The 14412-nt window shown below is 49.1% G+C and overlaps 1 long non-coding RNA gene across 1 annotated transcript in view; it reads left to right on the top strand.

The window, feature by feature from the left end:
- The first annotated feature begins 616 nt into the window (after window positions 1–616).
- Window positions 617–14412, top strand: part of LOC139015601 (uncharacterized) — an 84848-nt gene continuing 71052 nt past the window's right edge. The window contains exons 1-2 of the long non-coding RNA XR_011472464.1: window positions 617–648; window positions 8081–8302. This is a non-coding gene — a long non-coding RNA (uncharacterized lncRNA). The remainder of the gene's footprint in view (window positions 649–8080; window positions 8303–14412) is intronic.

Genomic DNA, 14412 nt, shown 5'->3' on the forward strand with positions numbered 1-14412 from the left:
GGAAAATCCCATCTGCTCAACTGAGGCGAGGCACCAGATTTCAAAACCCAGGATGTTTTTAAGAAGGGGATGATTCCATAGTAAATACTGGAAAATATTCCTAACTTCCCTCCAGAGAGAAGCCATGGAAAATGACCAATTTCAAGAAAATGCAGTCAAATGAAAGTGGAATATGGCATTTTGCTAGAATAATTTCAAATAAGTGGATTCTTTCCAGTCATTATTAATTGTATTCCTATTGGGCACCTCAGTAAGAGTGGTGCTCATTTACATATCTTCATTAATATTTATGAGGCACTCTGGACCTGCTGGGCAGTCCCTGGATGGCAGGGGTGCCCCAGTCTCTCCTCTGCAGGATGGAGAAGTCATAACAACATGGGCATATCATAAAAGGCTTTTAGAATAAACTTTAAAAAACGAGGCACTCCACCATGGCTTTGGCATTTGTTTCTTGATTGCTAGCATGATGCATTGTGTGAGAGAAGCTCACTTCATAGCCCTTAGGACATTATGTACCGAGACAGAGCTGCAGGTGCTGTTGGAACCGGCAGAGCCAGCGGAGGCTCCGGGAGGAATTCCATCTGGAAGAAGCATGCCCTGTCCAGAGGGCGGGGTGGTCTGGTGGAGTCAGCGCCGGAGAGGGAGCAGGTACAATAGCAGGGCTCTGGACCCAGGTGGGAGTCCAGGCCAGAAGGCAGACGGTGGAGGCCTCCTGGAAGTGAGCCAGCAGACAGGAGCAAAGGCCAGGCGGGAGCCTTGGGCACAGGGCAGAGGACTAAAAAGAGTCTAGTACCAAGGCACTCTGAAGCAGGCCCATGTGGAGGACCCAGTGTCCAGAGGTGGGTAAAGGTGGTGATGTAGCCACAGGAGGAGCTGGAGCCTGAGCTGGACAGGACAGGGTAGCAGCAACACCCCGCCCTGGAGCCAGGTGGGCTGAGGACCGAGCAGCTGACAGAATGGGCTGCAGGGGGTGGTGCTGGCTGAAGTTATGAGGAGAGAGAGAGTCTGGAAGGGCATCGGCTGGCCTTTGCCGGGATAAGGCTGAGAGTTCTAACACTGTTGCAGCCGGTCTTCTCCAACTGTGGTCCCTTTTGGTCTCTAAGTGAGGTACACAGGACAGTCTGGGGAGCCTCAGCAGGGTCAGACTGGTGAGAAGCCATCTGAAGAGGGCTCCAGCAAGTCACTCTGGAGGGAGGCAGGTGTGGGCGCGAATCCCAGCTCTACCAGTTGCCAATGTCATGGCGTTGGGGCTGATATTGACTCCTCTGGGACAGGGCTAATCATAAACACTTGTTAGAAGGATGCATGAGATAATGTATGCAAAGAGCATCTGTGGTTTTGAGGGATGAAGCCTGGGAAAGTCATTTGCAGGGACGCATTGGCTCTGTGCAATCAGTGTGATGACCGTGGCCATCTGCTCACCCCACAGTGTCCTGGCCGCCACAGCAGTGTTCCTTAACTTCCAATAAATATTTTTTGAGTCAGCAACTTCTTTCAAAGCCCGATGAAAGCTCTGTGAGTCCACTCTTACATTTTATAAGGAACTTCGGAGGATTCACAGATACCTGAGCTGAGAATTCCTGCTCCTGAGGAAGGGGCTGCGTTGGTGACTGCCATTTTATCTGTCACTGTGCCAGCTGTATGCATGTTCTACACAAATGTTTGGACATTCTAAGTTACAAAACTGACTTTATGCATCTGATACCCACTGTGTCCCACACAGCGATTTATCTGCCGAGTAGGACCCTGTCGGGCACAGCCACTTCTGATGCTCTCCGGGGAAGCTCTGTGCCTGCATAGACCCTGCTGCTTGGGCATCGTGGGGCCCCTTCTCCTTTGAGTCTTGTTGAAGCCACTCCTTTCCCAGGGAGGACATGTGCTCTGGGTTGCGTCACAGGTAGACATCAAGTTACCTGGACTTGGCCTATCCCCATCCGTCACTGTCCCTGGGTCTCTCTTCTAACTTCTGCTTTGCGTCTACCACCATGTTTCCTTCTCAACAACGTTTGGGTGGGAATGCTGTATGGGACAGGCAATACATGGGGTAGATTGACAATTGATGAAATAATGTGCATCAGTAAAATAAATAATAAGGAAGGTCTTTAAGAGTGGATATATAGTTTCCAGGATATATTGGTAAGAGAGGATATGTTGTTAATGTGCAAAAGATTGTTAGAAAGGAGGGATATGTGGATATATTTGCATATATGTGCAAAAAGAAACCCAGAAAAGATAACGTAGAATTTAGGGGCATCAGTGATCTGTAGGGATTGGGTAAACACACATGTGGAAGGGGGTGAGGAATAACCTATGATGCCGGTTTGAATGAGAGGCAGCAGAATGGAACATGCCCACTAGTACCTGTCCCCAGCAGTGTCAAGGCGCGATGACGTCTCAGTTCTAAGGAGCATATCTGGTCCCCAAATCTTGGTGTCTAAATAGCATTTCCCGGGGAAGTGACAGGGCCAGCGGGGAAGGCACAGCTTGCTCCTGGAACATCTAACTTCCTAAACCAGGGCAGCGCTCACGGGCTGATGGGCTCGGCTGTCAAAAAGAATAATTATGTGCTACAGCAAATCCACCTTTCTGGCATTCTTCCCCAAAACGTTACTAACGAGGAAACAATCAGGCAAATCCAGAGCGCCAGACCTTCTAGAAGACAAATAGCCTGGAGTCTGTTCCATGTCACGCAAACCAAACAAACCAACCAAAGGGTGGCAGATGGGGGCGGCTCTAAAATAAAAAGAAGTAAAAAACATTAAAAACAAAAGAATGTCGTGAAAGAAGTTTAATTGGGTCCTGGGGCAAAAAGTGAAACCTCTGCGAAAGGCACGCTGGGACAACTGGGGAAAGCTAGTGTGGGCGGTGGGGAGAGCCGAGGAGACTGTAAAATTTGTGTCTGTCCTTAGGTGCAGTCATAGCCCTGGTGGCCTGGGGAACACTCGCCCTTGGGCTGATCCTCCACCCTGCCGAGTCCTGAGGCCTCATTTATCACCCACATGGATGGGAGGGCCGGTGACTAGTGAGGAGGGTCCCATCCCAGCCAGGACCTGAAAACAGGCTGCCTTTACCACTGTGCTGCCATTTACACCCCGCTTCTTTAAGGGGGAATCTGGATCCCCCTTAAAGAAGTGGGTGGGATCCATCCTCTCCATTCAAATTGTCCAGCACCTGTGCGCCCCGGACTCCTGGACCTGTGGAAGGGGGCTGCATTCCTGGTGTCTCCGAGCCCCGCTGGCCAGGCCACAGCTATCTTCTGAACGGGTGGGATTCTGGCTTGTAAACCTCCGTCCCACGTGACTTGGTCCTGCTTTTATCTTTTTTCATGAGACATCCTTTCTTTGCTTTCTCCACAGGGGTTGGGTCAGGAGGGTCAGGATGGGCAGAGAATCAACCTGGGGAGGGAGGGGCTCATCCTGAGACCTGGAGCAGAGCATTCCGCTCCTCAGGACCCCGGCTGCCAGAGGGTTACCTCAGGTCCGGGGACTCGGTGCTTCCTAGGGAGGGGCACCTGCCGAGGACCTTGTGGGACATTCAAACACATGAAAATCGCGAAGACCCCACGCCCGCTGGCTCCCACGCCTGGGCGCTCTTCCTAGCAGGGCTGGCGGGGCCTGCACACGTGCACCCTGTGAAAGTTCAAGTCCTCAGCGAGCACGTGTCTGGTAAAGAACCAGCAGACCAGAATGAGGTCCACAGAGCTCCTTCCAGAGGAGAGGCGGTTAAGTGGCTCCCAAAACATCTCTGAGGTCAGAAAAACAACGCCCAAGGAGCTGATGCAGTGCTGGGCCGCAGGTTTCCTCCGAAGCGCAGCACAGCTGAGTGCCCCAGAGCTCCGCCCTCCGCTCACATCTGGTGTTTTCCTGGTGGTGACCCCGCCACCCCAGGGAAGGACTGCTCTCTGGCTGGCCTGTGCCTTCCGAAGGGTCATTGGAACCTGAGTGGCAGTGAAGGAAAAACAGCCGGTGGGATGACAAATGGGTTTGGTTTCAAAGAAGTCTGTTTGCTCCCCGGGGCGGGGCGGCCGCTCGCTGGCTCTGCGGCTGAGTCATGACAGCTCGGGCCCTGGGTCTCACGAGCCGCCTCTGGGTTTACTTGAATCCTGCCCTTTCCAAGTAAAAGGCCTCGGCTAGACCTCCAGGGTTGATTCCCTTCAAAATAGGGGAGTAAACAGCTTTGGCATGTCACCGCTGGCTTTCCCAAGAATTCCTTGGATTGTGGATCTTGTTTCTTCTATGGTTTCATCACTTTAAAATTCCGCAGCCCAAACAGTGAGCTGCCTCAGAAGACCTATATGGAGCACCTACCTATGCCCTGTGCAGCAACTCAACCAGCTTCTCTCCGGCCCTTCCCTGAGGAGCCCAGGTGCAGGTCACCGAAGGTCACTTAGGAGGCACTTGATACCTCCTGGGGTCCTGTGTCCTGATGCTCCCAGGCCTGCCGGCCGCTGTCACTGGCGCCTACAGCCCTGGGAGGCATATTTTTGGCCACTTGATCTCCTGAATGACTTTGAGATGTTGGTTATTGTATGGCCTCCGCTGATGCCAGTTTTCCTTTTCTCACCAAAGGCATTCAGCACATTAGTACTGCTAATGATATGTTAGGAACATTTTCTGAGAGTAAAAACATCTGAATTTATTCTGTGTAACTTCCACCGTGACTATTAATGTGACCTAGGACACAGCTATAGTGTCCAGAGCTACACTGACTACACCCTTCGTCACTAGTTCTCTCAGCCAGAGAGCTCGGCATTCCTGATGTGGCCCTTTCCTTTCCTTTAAGCTGGACAGTCCCATAGGAAAGAAATACTTCCGAGGAAACGTCACTGGGTAGGTAACTCACGACTCCACGAGGCCCCAGGTTGCCCATGACTACCTCTTTTTTGTCTTCACGGCGACTCCTACCTTTCCCATTAATTGAGAGGAGGACCCTGGTGTTCTCCCTTGTTTATCTTCTTTGTAGTAATGCATGGAGTTTGTTTTCGGCTGGATAAATCAGTGTGAGCCTCACTGTGCCCCCACTGTGCCGGCCAGTGGGATTCTTCTCATTCCAGCCAGAAGTCTACGTTCTGATTTTCTGCACATGAAACGCATTCCCTCGTCTCGTCCCGACCCCGTCCATCACGGTGGAATGCTCCTGCCCTGGGCTCTGAGGAGAAAGCTCAGATGGGACACCTGTTGAACACGCTAATTTTGTCAATTAATAACCAGAAAGAAAATAATGCAAAGAAGACAGACAATGATTCATTACTAGTTATAGCACAGAGCCATCTTGGCATCAGATGTAGAGTTCAAGCTCAGTATATTTGGAAACTAAATAGAATTTTAAAAGTTTGTGTTTATGTGTTAGACGTAGTTCATATGTTCAGAGAGACCTCAGCACTGTCAGCCTCAAGGAGACCCTGGCAGAGACCAAAAATAATTCCATTTTGCATCTTGGGTAGCTTTGCTCTCAAAATAAAATCTTCCCAGTGGTGATGTCATTTAATTACTAATTAAAGCAATTATATTCCCAGCTTGTCATGTTCTAGAATAGTTATTATTAGGACCCTAAAGTTGGTGGAATTCACTGGATTGCTTTGGGCTGACCGCAGAGTCCTAAAAGCAACAACCAAAGTTGTCCTTTGAGGCAAGCGGACATGAGCTCATGGCTGATCCCCCTGGGGTGACTGTGGGAGACGGGACGAGGAGCAGACCCAGTGACACAGACCCTCCTCCGGTCCCCCCACTTCTCTGACTCACCTCAACCCATGGCCAGGGCATTTTGCTAATATTGGTAGTTTCTGATTTGTTTATTTAATTTTTCACTCTTGCTTTTAGGAAACCCAGAGCTATGTTTAGTAACTATTTCACATCAACTTCCTGCGCTCCCTGAAGGTGGTCCCTGGTCGGCTCTGATCATGAATTCTGGGTTGCATTCTGCAAGTGTGTGGGGACCCCAGGGCCCAGCTAGGGGCTGGCCTTCATGCTCTGAAAGAAGAGGAGGGGAGCAGGGCACGTTTGGATGAAGAGGGACAAAGGGAACATTCTGGCGGCGGGAGGTAGTTCTGCAAGTGAGCCTTGCTGGCAAGTGCCCCCTTCCCCCCCCTCCCCTGCTCCAAGTGCCTCCAGGTCTCCCAGCATGCCCTCCCCCATGCCCACTGTTGGGATTTACACATGGACACACAGCTATTATTCTCCCAGCAGAGGGTCTGGCTGGCCTTGCTTGTGAACCTTGGCTGGCTGGACTAGGGCTGAAACCTAAAATAATGTGTGGTTTTATGACCAAATTCTTGAATAGTTTTATATGTATTTGTAACGGGAGATAAGGTGACTACAATAACCCCGTGCCCATAATTCTTCAGAAACATCTGTTTTCAAAATATTGTTTTACCCAGAGGATGCCACCTTCAAATAGTTGAAGCAACTTCTAAAAGGGCTGGACTGTCAAACTTGAGTTAAATGCATGAATTACAGTTGAACCCTGCAAACAAGATTCACTCAATTGCAATTCTTTGCTTAATGCCTGGACTTCTTAAACAGCATTTTCCAAGTGTGGTCCAGGACTATTTGCTTTAGAACCATCTAGAAATCTTCAGACTGTTGGGCTTGCTCCAGACCCACTCAATTAGAAATTCTCTGGGTAGAATTTGAGTTTAACAGGCTCCAAAAAGATATTCAGGCAAAATAAAGTTGGAGACCCACCACATGAGGGGTGGGCAAACATTTTTTGTAAAGGGCTAGGTAGTAAGTACTTTTTAGGTTTTGTGGGCCATTGGTCTCTGTGACAACTAAACTCTCCCCATAGATCATATGTAGATGAATGGGCCTGGTTGATTCCAATAAAACTTTATTTACAAGATAACTGGTGGGAGGATTTGGCCCTTGGCTCTCATCTGCCAACCTTTCACTATGAGTTTAGAGAGGGGAGACTGGATGGACCTCGTTTGTCCCTGTACTGATCCAAAGACATCTGCATCACAGGACAGGCACCAATAAACATGGAGCGAGGCCTACGTGAATGCATGCTTACAATGCACACAGACTTTTCAAGGTTTTATGGTAGTAGAATTTTGTTATTGAGGTAACATTGATTTGTCACATTAAATAAGTTTCAGGTGTATAATATTATAATTCGACATCTGCATATACCATATCATGCTCACCGCCAAAGTCTAGCTTCCAGCTGTCACCATGCAGTGGACCCCCTTCCCATTTCACGGTTACTCTTTAGTTTATACAAGTAGAGTGCACCCTTTTGGTGTGCGGTTCTATGAATTTGGCAAATGTGTAGTCACGTGATTGCTATTGCAATCAGGCATGGGCAGTGTCACCCCTCCCTGAAGTCCCTTGAGCTGCCCTTTGCAAGCACACGGATCTGTTCTCTGTCCTAGAGTTGGCCTTTGCCAGAAGATAAAATAGATGGGATAGCACCACAGGCAGCTTTGAGTCTGGCTCCGGCCCCCTTCAGAGAGTGTTTGAGATGTGCATGTTGTGTGTTTCAATAGTGGGTCCCTTTCACTGCTGGACTGCACCCCCTGCTGTGTATGTGCCACAGTTGTTCATCCACCCCATTAGAGGGAAACTTTGATTTTTTTAAATTAGATGAAAGGTGCCATCAACACTCATGTACAAGGTTGTTTTTTTTTGTGTGTGAACATACATACCATCAAACTGTCTTTGAAAGTGGCCCTAGCTTGTGTTCCTTTAGTGATGCAGGAGAGCGCCCGTTATTCCGCATTCGTGTAGACATTTGGTGCTGCCAGCTAAAGATTTTAAATCATTCTCGTCAGCATGTGTATCTCATTGGTTTTAATCTGCCTGTTCTTAAGCAATCTTTGAGCATCTATCTTTCCATGTGCTTATTTGCATCTGTGTATCTTCTTTGGTGAAGAGTCTGTTCTAATTTTGTTTTTGTTAATTGGGTTTTGTCTATTGTTGATCTTTGAGAGTTGTTTATAGATCCTGAAGTTCATTGTCAGTTATACAATTTGTAAATATTTTTTTCTTAGTAGGTGGTCTATTTTCTCATTTTTCTGTTGCAGAACAAATGTTGTAAAATGTTGACCGTGTCTGGTTGACCCATTTTTTTTTTCTTTTAGGATTGTGCGTTCACGTTCATATCTAAGGACCTGTGCTTGACACGAGGTTGCAAGTTTGTTTGCAAAGTGCTCCTGCTGGTGCACTGGGGCTGAAGGAGGAAGTTGCAGAGCTTGTAAGGGCAGATCTCCCTCAAGCCATCCACACAGAACTGAATGGAGATGGATCGCGTGGATGGTGGTGCAGATGGCTTCTGGGATGCGATGGCTGCTGCTGAGTTACTGGTAAGTACCTATTGCAGGTGAAGGAAGAATCTGAATGTGCACTAATTAACAGAAGCAGCTGAAATGATCCATGTTCCTAACAATTGCATGAAAAGTCTGAGCCTTGGGAAAGCTTTGTCACAGCCAGAAAACCTCAGTCAGGGTGGGGAGGCCATGGCCCCTGGGGAAAACAGCACATCCTCCGACCTACATCAAGGAAAGAAAGCGCGTTCGCCAAGTGTCCTGTTTAAGAGAGTGTTGACCCTGTCACAGCACAGGAGTGGCTCCCCAAGCCCAGGACAAGGTGGGTCACATGTGTGGAGGTTTGATGCTTCTGACCCCTATAAAATACAAGCCAAAGTTATCCCAGAAAAATTCAAAAGAATCCCTGGCTGTTATCCAAGGCAGCTTACTTTCTAGGAGAGAAAAGCTCATGATAACGAGTTGAGTGCTCTTTTGGCCGAGAGACACCCACTCAACTTAAGAAATGAGAGTGTTTATCTGAGACGGAAAGGACTGAGGAAGAATTTTAAAGGTTTCCAGAGAATCCTTAGGTCCCTGCTGCTGTGGGAGGGGCATCTGGCAGACACCCTGGAGGATGACCAGGACCCAAGGAACAGGAGCACTGGGTTGTGCTGGGTGGAGGTGCGGGGTCCAGGGCTTGGGGCAAGAGCTCCTGCCATGTCGGCCCATCCCCAGGAGTCAGCCACTCCCTGAGCACAGGAAGGAGGGACTGGCTTTTGATCCAACCTTCTGGGCTCCATCCTCACCTCGTCCCCTTGTCCCTCGGGCGGAGGTTCCAGGAGTTTCAGGACCAGCTCCTGGAGAGAGAGAGAGCGTTGTTCTTTCCCAGATTCCAAAACGGGAGGAAGGAACTGCCCAGGAATCCCACCACGAAGGGCGAAGAGCGCCCTGACCCAGCCCTCTCTGACTAAGGTGCAGAGATGCACGCACCTACACAGAGCGCTGTCCACACAGCCTGCAGGCAGAAGTGAGTCCACTCCAAGTTGCCCCCACCTTCCCAGGAGGCTGGTTCTGAGAACCCAGAGCCATAACAAGCAGTTCTCGCTCTGCTGAAATAATTTGATTTTTTTTCCTTTTACCTGCTGTTAGTTTTTATTGGCTCAAATGGAAACTTGATAGGATTTTATTATTCTTGGATCAAGTTTTACAGTTGTAGATTATTTAAATGTGACTCACAAATGAACTGATTCCATTATATATATTTTTGTAGAGAGTGTAGTTACAGTACCTTAATTGTGAACAAGTCAACTAAAATCATCCAAAAAGACGGCAAACATATTATTTGGTCTTTCTTCTGAAATAATTTTAAAAGTCTTCTATTTTGGTTCTTATTGCTATTACTTAAATAATTATATGACATCTACATGAGGACTCGATAGAATAATTGTTAGGATGGTGTTCTATCAATAAATATACATCAGGTGAATGTGGCCTTTTAAATTGTTTCCATCTTATTTGATTCCTAGGTGGTACAACAGTATTTTTGTTATTGCTATTTAACCATATGTTATATGGACCCAGGAATAGTAAATTTTTGTCTCTCTTCTGAAATAATATTGAATTTTCTCTTACTTGATTTTGCTGCTAGTGTTCAATGATTATACAACGCTCACAGGGAAGTTCGCTAGAATTATAATCTTAGGATAGTGTTTTTAGCAGTAGCTTATATAGAAATGACTATCCCCAGTGTGTTGCTTCCTTTGTCTGTTTCTGATGGTCTCAGATCGCATTTCAGTTGTCGCTATTCGAGAAAGCCTGCAACCTGAACTTAGTGAGAATTTTAGGTGAGCTGTTTCACAACTGGGGATGTTTGGAACTCAAAATTTATTTCTGTTGACCAAAGGCGAATTCGCCTAGTTGTCAGATGAGCTAAATACATTTTGGTTCTTATGAAACAGTTTTGGAACCATTGTCGGTGGGCACAGAACCCTGGCCTCGGTATTCACTGTGGATGTTGGCGTGTAGGTGGGGAGAGGGGTGGGAGACCTTCCAAAGGGCCTCAACATCGTCCACCAATTTCACCATTAAATCTGGGGCACCTGCTTTGGGCAGGTGAGGAGTGAGGCCCCCATCAGTTCCCTCCAGGAAAGCACTTGAAGGATGCAGGGGGCGAGGAAGGAAGGGAGGAGAGGAAGGAAGAGGGGAGAGTCAGGAGGTGAAGAAAGAGGCAGGTTCGGCCCCACCCGGCTGCTCTGTGTTGCTGGGGTGCACACGCCACCACCTCCCAACAGTGTTAAAATAGGCCCCTTCCCTTGGATCCGTCACACGACTGACTACTCACCATCGACAGTGCTCCCGACTTGTGTTCATGCCCAGAGCAATAAACAGCTACTTTATCACTACCTGGAGGTTCCTCCTGACTTGGAGGGAGGATGAACGGTTAGTTATCCCTAAAGAACTAAATCCATAGAGTGCCATAGTGTAGTCTTAAATCTCACCACAGAATGAGGCTGCTTCTCCGCCTCCTGCCCGAAACTTCAGCGCTTGCTCCTCTGCCTGCAGCACGCGTTGCTCAAGGCAATGCGAGAGATAAACTATCTATTCTTTCTTTTAGAATACACACACTAGCCAAATGCTCTGGGTCATCAAGAAGCAGAATACCTCGGTCACATGACCTCAGTTATGCCCCCGAAATGTTTCCGTTCAGCTGTGGAAACAGCGTGGAAATGGAACCCACCTTCCAGTTCACATGACCTAAGGCTGGTTAGGACACTTCTCAGTTTACAAAGCACGTTCACATGCCACTGCGTCTTGTTTGAGCCTGGTACTAGTCCATGGTGAGCCCTTGGACTTGCAGAGAGAAATTCATTACCACACCTCTCTGGTGAGTGGGTTTTCCATCCTTAGACAAGGTTGGGTTGAGGCCTTGGGTTTAATGTCAGGAGCTGTCTCTAGATGCATCTGTGTGGGAACTTTGGTTTAAAAAATAATCGTGTACCAAAGTATTTCACTTTTGATGGGCTTTTAGGAAACTCATAGCTAAGTTTCCTATTAACTTGTGATAATAAGCTCACGTCTACTCCTCCACATCTTTAATACGGTCTCTGTTCTTAATTGTCCTACTTTTCATTATGTTCAATCACGCAGGGTCTTTGAGGCATGCGGGAGGGTTTGGATTGACTCCAAAGGCGGTAGGAAGCCATAAAAGGATTTTGGCAGGGAGATGACTTGATTGACTAAGAATGTAAACGGATGATTCTGGCTGTCACTTGTGGAGTCGGGTAAGAATGGGAAGGGAGAGACTGAGCAGGAGATTGCTGTAGGGGCCCGGAGCAGGGCAGCAGAGCAGGATATGGGCAAGGGTGGACATTGTGGGATTAGAATTGATAGGACCTAGTGATGGTGTGGCCATGGGATGAGTCCATAGAGATGGGCTCATGGATGGTGGGTTAGTAAGGCAGGAATGGAATGCAGGAGGGAGTTGGGGGAGTATGGGGGGGCATTCACAAGGGCCCTACTTCATGCCAGTATTCTGGACTTCTTTTACCAATGACATGCAGGACGAGGAAGATGATCAATCAGAATGGGAAGGGATCCTGGTGTCCAGTTCTCAAGGACACCAGGGCCACGTGCCCAGACCGGTGCTCCTGGTCACGTTGCTCTGGTTATATGAACAGAGCAACATGACCAGGGAAAGGTGCCCTGGTGGGAGGTGGGTCTCCTCTGCTGAGCTGGGCTGGGAATTCGCCCACTGTGACCCGGAAGGAAAACACCCTGGTTGTGGTGGGAGGGGCAGGGCCGCCCTCTGAGGTTACCTTGGTTATCACTCACCCGCCCTTCCTTTTCCTCTCCCTGTGAGAAGATAGGGGCCACCGACTCAGTCTCTTGGACGCTGCCTCCTCTGGCTTATCCCACGTCCCCAGCTGAGGGGCCCTCTCTTGGGGGGTGCTCCTCCTCTAATTGTCTGGCAGAACCAGGCATTTCGGTTGGGGCCACGTAGTGACCACCATGTTGCTCTGATATCAAGGTGGCTGCCTCTCTTTGCTCCGTGACAACGCTGCCCTTGTCACATTCCTTTGGGGGAGACTCCAGTCTGTCTCTCGCCTCGTGTAGGTCCAAGGCTGCCAAACAGGTGTGAGGAACGGGGCACCAGGAGGGCATGAGCTCTCATGCCCCCTTTGGCGGGTCCCAGGTGAGCAGAGACCTCTGAGTTACAATCCAGCAAGAGAGCTCGAGGATGTCCCACACCCGAGCATGTCACAGACACGGCCACATGGCATTCGCCCAACAGCATTCGTCAGATAAACATCTGTTTCTATAAGATTCTGTCTTCAGTTTTACTTGGAGAGCTTTCCCAGCCTAATTGCGTGTGTCAACTCCGTGGCTGTAATCAGTGCTCTCAGGTTAACCTTCCTGAACAGTCAGATGTAGATGGCTTTACGGCCTGTCTCAGGGAGCCTGGGGTTACTCTAGACGAGAATGATTACCAGGCGATGGAACTGAACTCTGCAGCCTGCTGACCTCTCCCAGCACATTAGCGGGATGGAGTCTTGGCACCGCCTTGCCGCTTGGCTCTCGCGCAGCCTTTGTACTGAAAGTATGAGTAACAGCGGACACGTCTAGCAAATCACAGAGTGACCCGGACTGGTTCCAAGTTGTAAGAACCGCGTGAGTTTGCTTAAGAGGGAGGCCCACAGTGAGCTCTGAGTGCATCTCTGGGAGACGAACTGAAATGAACCCAGCTTGTTGGTCATCAAGATAAAAGCACGCATTGGCTCCTGGGAATCCCGAAGAATGAATGGGCGTTTTTCCTGTTCCTTTTCCACTCCTTTTAGCTGTTTCCCACCTGGAGCGGACAAGAGGGGGCAGCATGAGTGGGGAGGGGGCTTCCAGGTGATTTGGGGATGTTGATGTTCAGTCTTTTGATGTGTTTTATTAAAGGTCTTTCCCTAGCCTTTCTCTGTTACTATGGAGTTTCCCCTCCCGATGGTTAGTCCTGGAGTTCCCAATCGCTCAGCTTCCTTCTTGGCCCCGGGGCGTCCGAGTGGAGTAGGCATCACCATAACCCTGTGGCCATCATTTCATCCAAAGGGGTCGTTTATTTTAAAACCAGAAAGCAGTGACCCCAACGTTTCAAGTCAAGCTGTGAAACAACTCTATTTTTGTCCTCCCTGTCACTAAAGATAAATCTAAGATTATAAAATCATTTCTTGAAGGTAGGGAAAGCGGAATCAATGGTTTTTGGAGTCGTTATCACGATTCAACTGTAATAAAGAAAAGTAATGGGTAAAAGCAACCCTGACATGCAATAAAGATTGGCCTCATCATCAAGGCTGGGAGGGGTTGAAGAAAAATAAGCCAGCGCCCCCTCTTCTGCGATAAAATCTGGCTGTGTTTTATGCTGGGCACAGCGTGTGCCCTGAGGGATCACCACGAGGAGCATTACGTCTCCTGCTCTATTTTGCAGCTACTCTGTCTCTTATTTTAAAAAAGCAAACTCAAATGTGCTCAAACTCCCCTTTGCCTTTTTTAGAGCCAGAGTGTCTGGTTCCTGTGCCAGAAACGTTCTTAGCCCGTTGGCATTGATGAGACAAGAGTAAATAAGGTGCTTCGAGCTGTGGCAGGGGGCGTGGCGCAGAGGAGACTCGGCCCGGGGTGCCAGCGGCGGCTTGCCCCTGCCAGCGAGGGTTGCGTGCTCCATGCTCAGATATCGGCAGAGCTACTCGACTTCACGTCGCCACCATGAAGTTGGCTGATGTGCAGGTGTTTATTTAAGGATGGAAACTGGCCAGTGCCACAGACAGGGCTCTCCCTCCCCAGCCACCCATGACGTTGCTGACACGTGCCTGCCAGCACACCCCTGTCTGGTCTGGAATGGACGACAGCTGAACACAGAGCCCTCCTCCACCACTAGTGACTCAGGCAGCAAAATGGTGATTTCTGAAATGCTCTGGACCACGCAAAGGCTTGGGGGTGGGGCAGGGACTCCGGGGGCTCGTTTATCAGGAGCCTATGCAGCCGGGATCTCTCACTCACACCCGGTTCTCAAGTTCTGTACCGAGATGCTTTTCTTTCTGGGTCGCTTTCCTGTGCTCAGAGTGGCCGGGCCTCTAAGACAGAGACAGACAACTCTGGGACAGCAGGAGGGCTGAGGGGCAGGAGGTGAC

Source organism: Myotis yumanensis, unplaced genomic scaffold, assembly GCF_028538775.1.
Source record: "Myotis yumanensis isolate MYYU_CA2020_CCGP unplaced genomic scaffold, mMyoYum1.0.hap1 SCAF_8, whole genome shotgun sequence".
Lineage (NCBI taxonomy): Eukaryota > Metazoa > Chordata > Mammalia > Chiroptera > Vespertilionidae > Myotis > Myotis yumanensis.